Source organism: Panthera onca, chromosome C1, assembly GCF_046562875.1.
Source record: "Panthera onca isolate mPanOnc1 chromosome C1, mPanOnc1 haplotype 2, whole genome shotgun sequence".
Classification (NCBI taxonomy): Eukaryota; Metazoa; Chordata; class Mammalia; order Carnivora; family Felidae; genus Panthera; species Panthera onca.
Genome location: NC_138346.1, coordinates 133182773 through 133196693, shown reverse-complemented (window position 1 = coordinate 133196693; position 13921 = coordinate 133182773).

Sequence of the window (13921 nt, the reverse complement as noted above, 5' to 3'; positions counted from 1 at the left end):
CTGAAAAGGACAATAAATGGAATGAAAAAGTCTCTAGAGGAATTCCAAGGAAGATGTGAGTAGGCAGAAGGAAGAATCAACAACCCAGATGAGAGGACAATGATTAAGTCTGAAGAACAGAAGCAAAAAAGATTGAAGAAAAATGAACGGAGCATAAGGGATCTGTGGAACACCAGCAAACAGATGTATATACACTATGGGAGTCCCAGAAAAGGAGAGAAAATGACAGAATATTTGAAAAATAATGGCTGAAAACTTCCTAAATCCGATGAAAATTATGAATATAGAGATCCAAGAGCTCAACAAATTTCCAGTAAGATGAACTCAGAGACCCATATCAAGACACACCATAATCAGACTTTCAAGACAAAGACAGAGTGTTGAAAACAGCAAGAAAGAAGTGAATTGTTAAATGCAGGAGATCCTCAATGAGATTATCAGCAGATTTTTTTTTCTCAGAAACTTTGGAAAACAGTAGGCAATAGGCTGATAGATACAAAGTGCTAAAAAAAGAAGAAAAAAAAAACCCTCTCAACCAGATATCCTATATCTAGCAAAACCATTCTTCAAAAGTGAGGGAGAGGGCTCCTGGGTTGCTCCGTTGGTTAAGCATCCCAACTTCGGCTCAGATCATGATCTTGTGGTTTGTGGTTCATGTCCGTGCTGACAGCTCAACCTGCTATGGATTCTGTGTCTGTCTCTTTCTGCCACTTCTCTACTCATGCTCTGTCTCTCAAGAATAAATACATGTTTAACAAATTTGAAAAAAAGGGAGAAATTAAGACAATCCCAAATAAAGTTGAGAGAATTTGTTACCATTGGACCTGCCCTGCAAGAAATACTCAAGGGAGTCTTGCAGAGTCAACTTAAAAGACACTAGACAGTAATTCAAAGCTGTTTGGAGAAATACATATCTCAATAAAGGAAAATATATGGGCAATTATAAAAGCCAATATTATAATAGTGGTCTATACACCTGTTTTCTACACAATTTAAGAGACGAATACATTTTTTAAACAATTATTAATTTATAAACCAGCATTGTAACTGTGGTTAGTAACCACAGTTTGTTTTCTACATACTTTGAGACGAATGATATTTAAAATAATTATGTTTTGGGGTACACATGTATGAAAATGTAATTTGGAGGACTTCAACAATGAAAAGTGACGACAGAACTGTAAAGGCAGAGGTTTTGTATGTTATTGAATTTAGTAAGTGTTAAAACTTTAGAATGTTAAATGTAAACCCCATGGTAATTACAAAAGCTACAGAATAAACTCAAAAGGAAATGAGAAAGTAAACGTCACTACAAAAAATCAACGTAAGACATTAATAAGGCAGGAAATGACACCAAAAAAGCCATAGCGCATATAGAAAATAGACAAAATGACAGAAGTCCCTCTTTTTAGTAAGTACCTTAAGTATAAATGAATTCAACTCTTCAAAACTCAACAGTTGCAAGAATATATGAAAACACAATTCAACTATATTATGTCTACAAGAGACACACTTTAGATCCAAAGACACAAAAATATTTAAAATGAAAGGATGGGAAAAGATACTGCATACAAATAGTAATCAAAAGAGCAGGGCTGGCTTTACTAATATCAGACAAGATAGACTTTAAATCAGAAAGATTGCAAGAGACAAGAACATTAAATTTTAATAAAAGAGCAAAAGGATATAGCAACTGTAAACTTTTATGCACCTAATGACAATCAAAAAATATATGAAGTAAAACTGACAGAATTGAAGGGTAAAATATTCAATTTTACACTAATAGTTCAAAACTTTAGTACTCCCCTTATGACAATGGATAGAATGTGACAGAAGATAAGGATATAGAGGACTCACACAATAAACTAACTAGAACTAACCTATACGGAACACTCTACCTAACAACAACAGCATACACATTCTTCTCAAATGCACATGGGACATTTTCTAGGGTAGACCATGTATCAAGCTACAAATTAAGTTTCAATAGATCTATAAAAATAGATGTACAAAGTATGTTGTCTGACTACAGCAGGATTAAATTAGAAATCAATAATGGAAGAAAAGTTGGAAAATTCACTTTACCACTGACATTAAATGAAATTCTTGAACAACCAGTGGGTCAAAGAAGAAGTCACATGGGAAATTAGAAACTAGTTGAGACAATTGAAAACCCAAATAATGTACCAAAACTAGGGGATGCAGCAGAAGTGGTGCTAAAGGAAGAATTTATTGTTATAAATCACACTAAAAAAGAAATATCTCAAGTCAACAAGCTAACTTTACAACTTAAGGAACTAGAAAAAGAATCCAAAGCTAGTAGAAGGAAGGAAATAATAGAGATAAATGAAATAGAGGATAAAAAAGTAATAGAAATCAATGAAACCAAAAGTTAATTGTTGAAAAACATCAACAAACTTGACACACTTACAATGGGTAGACTAATAAAGACTTACTAAAATCAGAAATGAAAGTGGGTACATTACTCCAGATTCTACAGAAATAAAAAGGATTATAAGAGTATGATGAACAATTCTACTCACACTGGATAACTAGGCAAAATTGACAAACTCCTAGAAATACAAAACTTACTAAGACTAAATTATGCACAAAAATAGACCTATAGCTAGTAAGGAGATTGCACTGGTAACCAAAATCTGACAATGAAACACTGTGGAACTGATGGCTTTACTTTTGAGTTCTAGCAAACATAAAGGAGAGAGAATGCCAGTCCTTCCTGACCTTTTCCCAAAAATTGAAGAGGAGAGAACACTTCTTGCCTCATGCTATGAGACTAAAATTACCCTAATAGCAAAGCTTACTCACTACAAGAGAAAAAACACAAACCACTATCCCTTATGTACATTGATGTGAAAAAATTTTTTTTTCATCCAAATACTAGCAAACTAAATTCAGCAGCATATTAAAAGAATTACACATCATGACCAAGTGGGATCTATTCCTGGAGTGCAAGGATGGTTCCACATATGAAAATTTATCAATGTTCATTAAATACAGCTCATTAAAAAAATGAAGGACTAGGGTGCCTGAGTGGTTCAGTAGTCTAAGCATTTAACTCTTGATTTCTGCTCAGGCCATGATCTCGTAGTTCATGAGTTCAAGCCCCACGTCAGGCTCCATGCAGTCAGGGTGGAGCCTTTTTGGGATTCTCTCACCCTTTCTTTCTGCCCCTCCCCTGCTTGCAGGCATGTGTGTACTCTCTCAATCAATCAATCAATCAATCAATAAAGGACAGAAACCACATGGTCATCTCAAATTATATAGAAAAAGCATTTCACAAACTTTAATACTTTCTCATGATAAAAACATTCAACAAACTGGGAATAGAAGGAAACTGCCTCAGCATAATGAAAGCCATATATGAAAAACCCACAGTGAACATCATACTCCATGCTGAAAAGCAGGGAAAAATTTTCCTCTACAATCAGGAACAAGTTAAGGATTCCCACTTTCACCATTTCTCTTCAACATAGTGCTGGAAATTCTAGCCAGGGGTGTGGGGATGGAGGCAGGGAAAGCATTCAAATTGAAAAGGAAGAAGTGAAATTATCTCTGTTCACAGATGGTATGGTCTTCAGCATTATTGAGTTATAATTGAGAAATAAATTTTTAAGATAGTTAAAGTGTACAGTGTGATGATTTAATATACATATACATTGTGGAAAGAATCTGCCCCCCCCCAGTTGAGTTAATTAATATATCCATCATCTGACATATTTACCTTTAAGTTCTGTCCACAAATTTCAATTACAGAGTGTGTTACCAAGTATAGTCACCATGTTATACATTAGGTCCTCAGACTTTATTTATTCATTTTATAACTGCAAGTTTATACTCTACCAACTGTTTTTGTATTTCTGCCATCCTCCAGTTCCTGTTAACCACTTTTCTACTCTCTGACTATAGTTTTGACTTTTTTTTTTTTTTTCCTTTTTTTTAGATTCCACTTACAAGTGATACTGTGCCATATTTTTCTTTCTGTGTCTGGCTTAGTTCACTTAGCATAATGCCCTTCACGTTCATCCATGTTGTCACAAATTACTGGGATTGGTGGATCATATAGTAATTCTATTTTTAGTTTTTTGAGGAACCTCAAAACTATGTTTTCCACTATGTTTTCCATAGTGGTTGTACTCCTTTACACTGTCATCTACAATGTAGAGGGGTTCTCTTTTTTTCACATCCTTGCCAGCATTTATTATCTCTTATCTATTTTATGATAATCATTCTAACAGGTGTGAGGTATTAGTTCTCTGTGGTTTTGATTTGCATTTTCCTGATGATTAATGATGTTGAGCATCTTTTCACGTACCAGTTTCCTTTTTGTATGTCTTTTTTGGAAAAATGTCTATTTAGGCCCTATTTCCACTTTTTGTTTTATTGAGTTTTATTTTATCAAGTTGTAAATATCTTATATTAGAAAATCATAAAGATTCCATTACAAAACTTGTCAGAATTAATAAATTCAGTAAAGTAGTAGGATACAAAATCAACATGCAAAAATCAGTTGCATTTTGGGGTGCCTGGATGGCTCAAACATCTGACTCTTAATTTTAACTCATGTCATGATCCCACAGTTCATTAGTTTGAGCCCTGTATTGGGATTTTTTCCAAGCCCAATCCAAGCCCTGCTTGGGATTTTTTCTCTCTCCCTGCCCCCCCACCACCGTCCCTCCCACATGTTCTCTAAATAAATAAATAAATAAATAATAGGTAAACAAATAAATAAATAGGCAAATAAACAACTAAACTTAAAAAAAATCAGTTGCATTTCTGTATACTAATGAACAATCTGAAAAGGAAATTATGGAAAAAATTACATTTGTAATAGCATGAAAAAGAATAAAATACTTAGGAATTAACCAAAGAGGTGAAAACTCATATGATGGAAACTATAAAACATTGCTGAAAAAAGTTAAAGAAGACATAAATTGAAACACTTCTTATTTTCATGGAATGGAATACTTAATAGTATTAAAATGTTAATACACCCAAATGTGATCTACAAATTCAATACAATCTCTATAAAAATCCCACTGGCTTTTCATTTTTAATAGAAAATCCTATCCTAAAATTCATATCTTAAGGGACCCTGAGTAGCCAAAACAATCTTGAGAAAGTAGAACAAAACTGGAGGACTCACTTCTGGTTTCAAAACCTACAACAAGGAGTACCTGAGTGGCTCAGTCAGTTAAGTTTCCAACTCTTGATTTCGGCTCAGGTCATGATCTTACAGTTCATGGGATTGAGCCCACATCAGGCTCTGTGCTGACAGCATGGGGCCTCCTTGGGATTCTGTCTGTCTCTCTGTGCCTTCTCACTTGTGTGTTCATGCTCTCTCTCTCTCTCAAAATAAATAAACATTTTTTAAAAAATCTACTACAAGCCTATAGTAATCAAAACATTGTGGTACTGGCATAAAGGCAGACATATAAACCCATGGAATAGAATAAAATCCAGAAATGTATCCTTACATACATGTTCAAATGGTCTTGACAAGGGTGATGCCAAGACCATTCAGTGGGAAAGCTCTGTCTTTTCAACAAATGGTGGTGAGAGAACTGGGTATCCACATGCGAAAGATTGAATATGGACCTTTACCTAAGACTGTATATAAAAATTAAATCAAAATGGATCAAAATACAAAAATTTAAGAACTAAAAAACCTCCTAAAATAAAGCAAAAGCTCACAACATTTGATTTGACAGTGATGCATTAGATACAATGCCAAAGGCATAGGTAACAAGAAAAAATAGACAAATTGGACTTCACAAAATTTTTAAAAATGTGTATATCAAAAGATGTACACAGAATGAGAGAAAATATTTGCAAATCATAAATCTGATACAGGATTCATATCCAGAAAACATAGAGAACACCTAAAATTCAACAACAAAAAAGTCAACCTAATTTTAAAATGGGCAAAGAATTTGGGGTGCCTGGGTGGCTCAGTCGGTTAAGCATCTGACTACAGCTCAGGTCATGATCTTGCGGTTCATGACTTAGAGCCCCGCGTCAGGCTCTGTGCTGACAGCTCAGAGCCTGGAGCCTACTTCAGATTCTGTGTCTCCCTCTCTCTGTGTTCCTCCCCTACTTATGCTCTGTCTCTCTCTCAAAAATTAAATAAACACATTTAAAAAATTATTTAAAAAATGGACAAATAATTTGAATAGAGTTTTCTCCAAAGAATATGTATAAATGTTTAATATGCACATAGGTACCACCTCACATTCAGGATGTCTATCAAAACAAAAACAGGAAACAAATGTTTATGAGGATGTGGCAAAATTGAACCCTGTGCATTGTTGGTGGGAATGTAAAATGGTATAGCTGCTGTGGAAAATGGTGTGGCAGTTTTTAGTAAATTTAAAATAGAATTACCATATGATTCAGCCGTTCCACTTCTGGAATATATACCCAAGAGAATTGAAAGCAAGTTCTCAAAGTGATATTTGTGCACCCATGTTCATAACAGCATTATTTATAATAGCCAAAAAGGTGGAAGCAACACAAGAGTACATCAGTAGATGAATGGATAAGTTGCATGTGGTCTATCCATACAAGGGAATATTATTCAGTCTTTAATAAGAATGAAATTTTGCCATATGCTATAGTGGAGATAAACTTTGGTGAAATTGTAATAAATAAACTAAGCCACTCACAAAAAGACAAATGTTGTATGATTTCACAATATGGGGTACTTGGAGTAGTCAAAATCACAGAGAAAGCTGAATAGAAGTTGCCAGGGGCTGGAGAGAAGGAGCAGTGGAGAGTTTCTAGCAGTTTGTTTGTTTGTTTGTTTGTTTGTTTGTGTGTTTCAAGTGTTTATTTATTTTGAGAGAGCATGAGCCAAGGAGGGGCAGAGAAAGAGAATCCCAAGCAGGCTCTGCACTGACAATGCAGGGCTTGATCTCACAAAGCATGAGACCATGACCTGAGCTAAAATCAAGACGTGGACCCTTAACAGCCTGAGCCACCCAAGTGCCCCTCAAGTTTCTGTTTAATGGGTAAAGGGTTTCAGTTCTTCAAAATGAAAAGAGCTATAGAGATTGATGGTGGTGATGTTTGCACAACATTGTGAATATACTACACTGAACTGTACATTTAACAAAAATTAAGATGGTAAACTTTTTATATATATTTTACCACAATATAAAAATTTTAATAAAAAAAATAACCTGTATGTGAACATTTAGAGTGGCCTTATTCATCATTCTCCAAAGTGAAAACAACCCAAAATGTTCTTCAATTATCGTACCTCTATATGAAATACTAATGACTGATACATGTGACGGTATGGATATATCTCAAGTGCATCATGTTCAGTAAAAGAAGCCAGACTCAGAAAGTCACACAGTGTGTGGCTCCATTTTCATGAAATCATATAAAGATAAAACTATAGTACAGAGACCTGATGAGCCAGAGGCTAGGTGTGGGTGGATGAATTGACTACAAAGGGATGAAGGTATTTTGGGGTATGATGGAATATTGCATATTGTGGTTGAGATAGATATATGTACACATTTATTAAAACTCAGATTTATACATTAGAAAAAAAAAAGAACTTTACTGGATTACTTATAGGTTGCTAGTGGGAGTATAAAGTGATACAATCATTTTGGAAATAGTTTGACTATCTTTATAAACTTTACATATACTTAGTTTTTAAATTTTTTTAAATGTTTTTATTTTTGAAGGAGAGAGAGAGAGAGAGACAGAGCATGAGTGGGGGAGGAGCAGGGAGAGAGGGAGACAGAATTCGAAGCAGGCTCCAGGCTCTGAGCTGTCAGCACAGAGCCCAATGTGGGGCTCGAACCCACAAACTGTGAGATCATGACCTGAACCGAAGCCGGATGCTCAACTGACTGAGCCACCCAGGTGCCCCCACTTTACATATACTTATAATAAGAATGAACACTTTTACATTTAGGTATTAATCCATGTGATATGAAAATACATGTCTATAAAAAGTCTTGTTTATCCTTGTTCACAGCAGCTTTATACATCATTGCCAAAACATGTAAATCTAAATGGCCATCAACACATTAGATAAACAAATGATGGTACATGTATATAATAGACTACCACCCAGCAATATAAAGAAACGGACTACTGTAATATATTTTTTATAAATGCTGTCTGATCCAATTTTGAGGCCCTGACTACAGGTCAATCAGACTTTCTTGGGCATCTGATTAAGTCCACATCCCAAACAACTTCCCTTATCAGACTTTCACACTCTGGGTCACGTCACTGTATACCTTCCCTAATCACCCAAGGGCCAGGTACTAGACAACCAGGAGTATCTTTCTACCCTGGAACCCACTGAAATTATTAAAAGTAGACATCCTAAGCTTGCCTACCCTCCTTCACCCATTTCTTCCTGTAGAAACCATAAAAAAGGAACTTGCTCATAGTTTCCTTTCCTTCTTCTGCTTGGTGACCAACTCTGGTGCTTCCCCTGAGTGGCCCTGTGTGATGTCCTGTTTCTCCTCAGGGTACTGTGAGCATAACAAACTGTAAAACCTCCTGGTTTCTCTCTCTTGATCTGAGTCGGACCTCACTATACCAAATCCACAATAATATATATAAACAACTACTGATACACAAAAGAGCACATACTTGTATTCGTTTCCTATGGCTATTATAACAAATTACCATAATCTTCATGGCTTAAAACAACAGAAATTTACACTTTTACAGTTCTGGGCGCCAGAAATCCAAAATCTTTTCACTGATCAAGGTGTTGGCAGGGCCATGCAACCTCTAGAGGCTCTAAGGAAAAAGCAAGCCTTCTTTCTTCCAGCTTTGGTGGCTGCCAGCATTCCCTGACTTGTGACTGCATCACTCCAATCTATGCCTCCATGGTATTGACTCTCTTTCTTCCTCTTTCTTATAAGATACATATGGTTTTCAGAACCCACTGGGATAATTCAGGTTACTCTATTCATCTCAAGATCCTTAACTTAATTACATCTGCAAAGACTTTTTCCAAACAAGGAAACATTTATAGGTTCTAGGGAATAGGGCCTGGTACCTTTTTAAAAAGTGTTTATTTATTTAAAAAGTTTTAATAGTCTTTATTTTTTTAAAAGCAGTTTTAGCTTCAAAGCAAAATTGAGAGAAACTACAGAGTTCACATATAATCCCTGCCCTCACACATGTAAAACTTCCCCTACTATCAACATCCTGCATTAGAATGGTACATTAATTGTAATTAATGTACCTACATTGACACATTATTATCACTCAAAGTTTACATTAAGGGTTATTCTTGGCATTGTACATTTTATGTGGTTTTACAAATGCATAATATATATCCGCCATTATACAGGATAAATCCACTGCTCTGAAAATTCTCTGAGTTCCACCTATTTATTCCTCCTTCCCCCTAACTTCTGACAACTACTAATCTTTTTTACTGTTTCCAAACTGTTGCCTTTTCCTGAATGTCAAGTTATATTTGTCAAATGTAGCTTTTTCATATTGTTTTTTTTTTTTTCACTTTGTAATATGCATACAGGCTCCTCCATATCTTTTCATGGCCTGATAGCTCATTTCTTTTTAGCACAGAATAAATTTGCCTTGTCTGGATGTAACATGGTTTATTTATCCACTCACCTACTGAAGGACATGTTGTTGCTTTGAAGTTTTGGCAATTATAAATAAAGCTGCTATAAGCATCTGTATGTATGCTTTTTTGTGGATATAAGTTTTCCACTCATTTGGGTAAATACCAAGGAGCATGATTGCTGGATTATATGGTGAGAGTGTGTTTAGTTTTGTAAGAAACTGCCAAATTGCCTCCCAAGGTGTTTGTACCATTTTGCATTTGCTCCAGCAATGAATGAGAATTCCTATTGCTGCACATCCTTCTTCACAGTTGTTGTTGTAGGTGTTCTGGATTTTTGTCACTCTAATCAGTGTGTAATGATATCTTATTGTTTTAATATGCAATTCCCTAATGACATATGATATTGAGCATCTTTTCATATGCTTGCTTGCCATCTGTATATCTTCTTTGGTGTTTGTTTAGATATTTTGCTCATTCTTTAATTGCATTGTTCATTTTTTTGTTGATTTTTGAAAGTTCTTTGTATATTTTGTGTGATAATCCTTATCAGATATGTCTCATGTATATATTTTCTCCCAGTCTGTGGCTTTTCTTCTGATCCTCTTGACATAGAAGTTTTAAATTTTAATGAAATCAAGCTTATCAATTATTTCATCCATCCATTGTGCCTTTGGTGTTGTATCTAAAAAGTGATCATCAAATCCAAGACTATCTAGATTTTCTCCTATATTATCTTTTGGAAGTTTTATAGTATGCATTTTAAATGTATGTCTATAGTTAATTTTGAGTTAATTTTTGTAGAAGTATGTAAAGTCTGTGTCCAGAAACCCGCCCCTGCCCCCTTTATTGTTGAAAAGATGGTCTTTTGTCCATTGTATTGCCTTTACTATTTTGTTAAAGATCAGTTGACTATAGCTGTGGCTCTATTTTTAGGATCTTTATTCTGTTCCATTGATTTGTCTTTTTTTTCATTTTTATTTTTTTATTTTATTTTATTTTATTTTTTGCCAATACTGTTCTCCTGAATACTATAGATTCATAGTGTCTTAAAGTCAGGTAATGTCAATCTTCTGACTGTTGTTCTTAAATATTGTGTTTTTCTGTCTCTTTAATCTCCATATAAATGTTAGAATCTGTAGATATCCACAAAATAACTTGTTAGTATTTTTAGTGGGATTGTATTGAATCTATAAATCAAATTGGGAAGAACTAGTATCTTGACAATACTGAGTCTTTTTACCTATGGATATGGAATATCTCTTCATTTATGTAGTTCTTCCTTGATTTTGTTCATCAGAGTTTTGTAATTTTCTTCATATAGATATTGCATATATCTTGTTAGATTTTTACCTAAGTATTTCATTTTGGGGGGCTGCTAATAATAAGATATGAACAATATAGAAGACTAAGAGACAGAATGGATAGAATGAAAACTATCATATATTCACTTGTAGTCCAAAAGAAGCAAAATAAATAAATGGATTGTGGAGAGCATGGCTATATAAAGTATGCCTTTAGAATTTCCTAGATCTGGTAAGATACACACACACACACACACACACACACACACTTCCAAGAATACACAAAAAATTTTTTTTTTTTTTATTTTTTTTTTTTATTTTTTTTTTTTAATATATGAAATTTACTGTCAAATTGGTTTCCATACAACACCCAGTGCTCATCCCAAAAGGTGCCCTCCTCAATACCCATCACCCACCCTGCCCTCCCTCCCACCCTGCCCTCCCTCCCACCCCCCATCAACCCTCAGTTTGTTCTCAGTTTTTAACAGTCTCTAATGCTTTGGCTCTCTCCCACTCTAACCTCTTTTTTTTTTTTTTTTTTTTTTTTTTCCTTCCCCTCCCCCATGGGTTTCTGTTATGTTTCTCAGGATCCACATAAGAGTGAAACCATATGGTATCTGTCTTTCTCTGTATGGCTTATTTCACTTAGCATCACACTCTCCAGTTCCATCCATGTTGCTACAAAAGGCCATATTTCATTTTTTCTCATTGCCACGTAGTATTCCATTGTGTATATAAACCACAATTTCTTTATCCATTCATCAGTTGATGGACATTTAGGCTCTTTCCATAATTTGGCTATTGTTGAGAGTGCCGCTATAAACATTGGGGTACAGGTGCCCCTATGCATCAGTACTCCTGTATCCCTTGGATAAATTCCTAGCAGTGCTATTGCTGGGTCATAGGGTAGGTCTATTTTTAATTTTCTGAGGAACCTCCACACTGCTTTCCAGAGCGGCTGCACCAATTTGCATTCCCACCAACAGTGCAAGAGGGTTCCTGTTTCTCCACATCCTCTCCAGCATCTATAGTCTCCTGATTTCTTCATTTTGGCCACTCTGACTGGCGTGAGGTGGTATCTGAGTGTGGTTTTGATTTGTATTTCCCTGATAAGGAGCGACATTGAACATCTTTTCATGTGCCTGTTGGCCATCCGGATGTCTTCTTTAGAGAAGTGTCTATTCATGTTTTCTGCCCATTTCTTCACTGGGTTATTTGTTTTTCGGGTGTGGAGTTTGATGAGCTCTTTATAGATTTTGGATACTAGCCCTTTGTCCGATGTGTCATTTGCAAATATCTTTTCCCATTCCGTTGGTTGCCTTTTAGTTTTGTTGGTTGTTTCCTTTGCTGTGCAGAAGCTTTTTATCTTCATAAGGTCCCAGTAATTCACTTTTGCTTTTAATTCCCTTGCCTTTGGGGATGTGCCGAGTAAGAGATTGCTACGGCTGAGGTCAGAGAGGTCTTTTCCTGCTTTCTCCTCTAAGGTTTTGATGGTTTCCTGTCTCACATTCAGGTCCTTTATCCATTTCGAGTTTATTTTTGTGAATGGTGTGAGAAAGTGGTCTAGTTTCAACCTTCTGCATGTTGCTGTCCAGTTCTCCCAGCACCATTTGTTAAAGAGACTGTCTTTTTTCCATTGGATGTTCTTTCCTGCTTTGTCAAAGATGAGTTGGCCATACGTTTGTGGGTCTAGTTCTGGGGTTTCTATTCTATTCCATTGGCCTATGTGTCTGTTTTTATGCCAATACCATGCTGTCTTGATGATGACAGCTTTGTAGTAGAGGCTAAAGTCTGGGATTGTGATGCCTCCTGCTTTGGTCTTCTTCTTCAAAATTACTTTGGCTATTCGGGGCCTTTTGTGGTTCCATATGAATTTTAGGATTGCTTGTTCTAGTTTCGAGAAGCATGCTGGTGCAATTTTGATTGGGATTGCATTGAATGTGTAGATAGCTTTGGGTAGTATTGACATTTTGACAATATTTATTCTTCCAATCCATGAGCAGGGAATGTCTTTCCATTTCTTTATATCTTCTTCAATTACCTGCATAAGCTTTCTATAGTTTTCAGCATACAGATCTTTTACATCTTTGGTTAGATTTATTCCTAGGTATTTTATGCTTCTTGGTGCAATTGTGAATGGGATCAGTTTCTTCATTTGTCTTTCTGTTGCTTCATTGTTAGTGTATAAGAATGCAACTGATTTCTGCACATTGATTTTGTATCCTGCAACTTTGCTGAATTCATGTATCAGTTCTAGCAGACTTTTGGTGGAGTCTATCGGATTTTCCATGTATAATATCATGTCATCTGCAAAAAGCGAAAGCTTGACTTCATCTTTGCCAATTTTGATGCCTTTGATTTCCTTTTGTTGTCTGATTGCTGATGCTAGAACTTCCAGCACTATATTAAACAGCAGCGGTGACAGTGGGCATCCCTGTCGTGTTCCTGATCTCAGGGAAAAAGCTCTCAGTTTTTCCCCGTTGAGGATGATGTTAGCTGTGGGCTTTTCATAAATGGCCTTTATGATCTTTAAGTATGTTCCTTCTATCCCGACTTTCTCAAGGGTTTTTATTAAGAAAGGGTGCTGGATTTTGTCAAAGGCCTTTTCTGCATCGATTGACAGGATCATATGGTTCTTCTCTTTTTTTTTGTTAATGTGATGTATCACGTTGATCGATTTGCGAATGTTGAACCAGCCCTGCATCCCAGGAATGAATCCCACTTGATCATGGTGAATAATTCTTTTTATATGCCGTCGAATTCGATTTGCTAGTATCTTATTGAGAATTTTTGCATCCATATTCATCAGGGATATTGGCCTGTAGTTCTCTTTTTTTACTGGGTCTCTGTCTGGTTTAGGAATCAAAGTAATACTGGCTTCATAGAATGAGTCTGGAAGTTTTCCTTCCCTTTCTATTTCTTGGAATAGCTTGAGAAGGATAGGTATTATCTCTGCTTTAAATGTCTGGTAGAACTCCCCTGGGAAGCCATCTGGTCCTGGACTCTTATTTGTTGGGAGATTTTT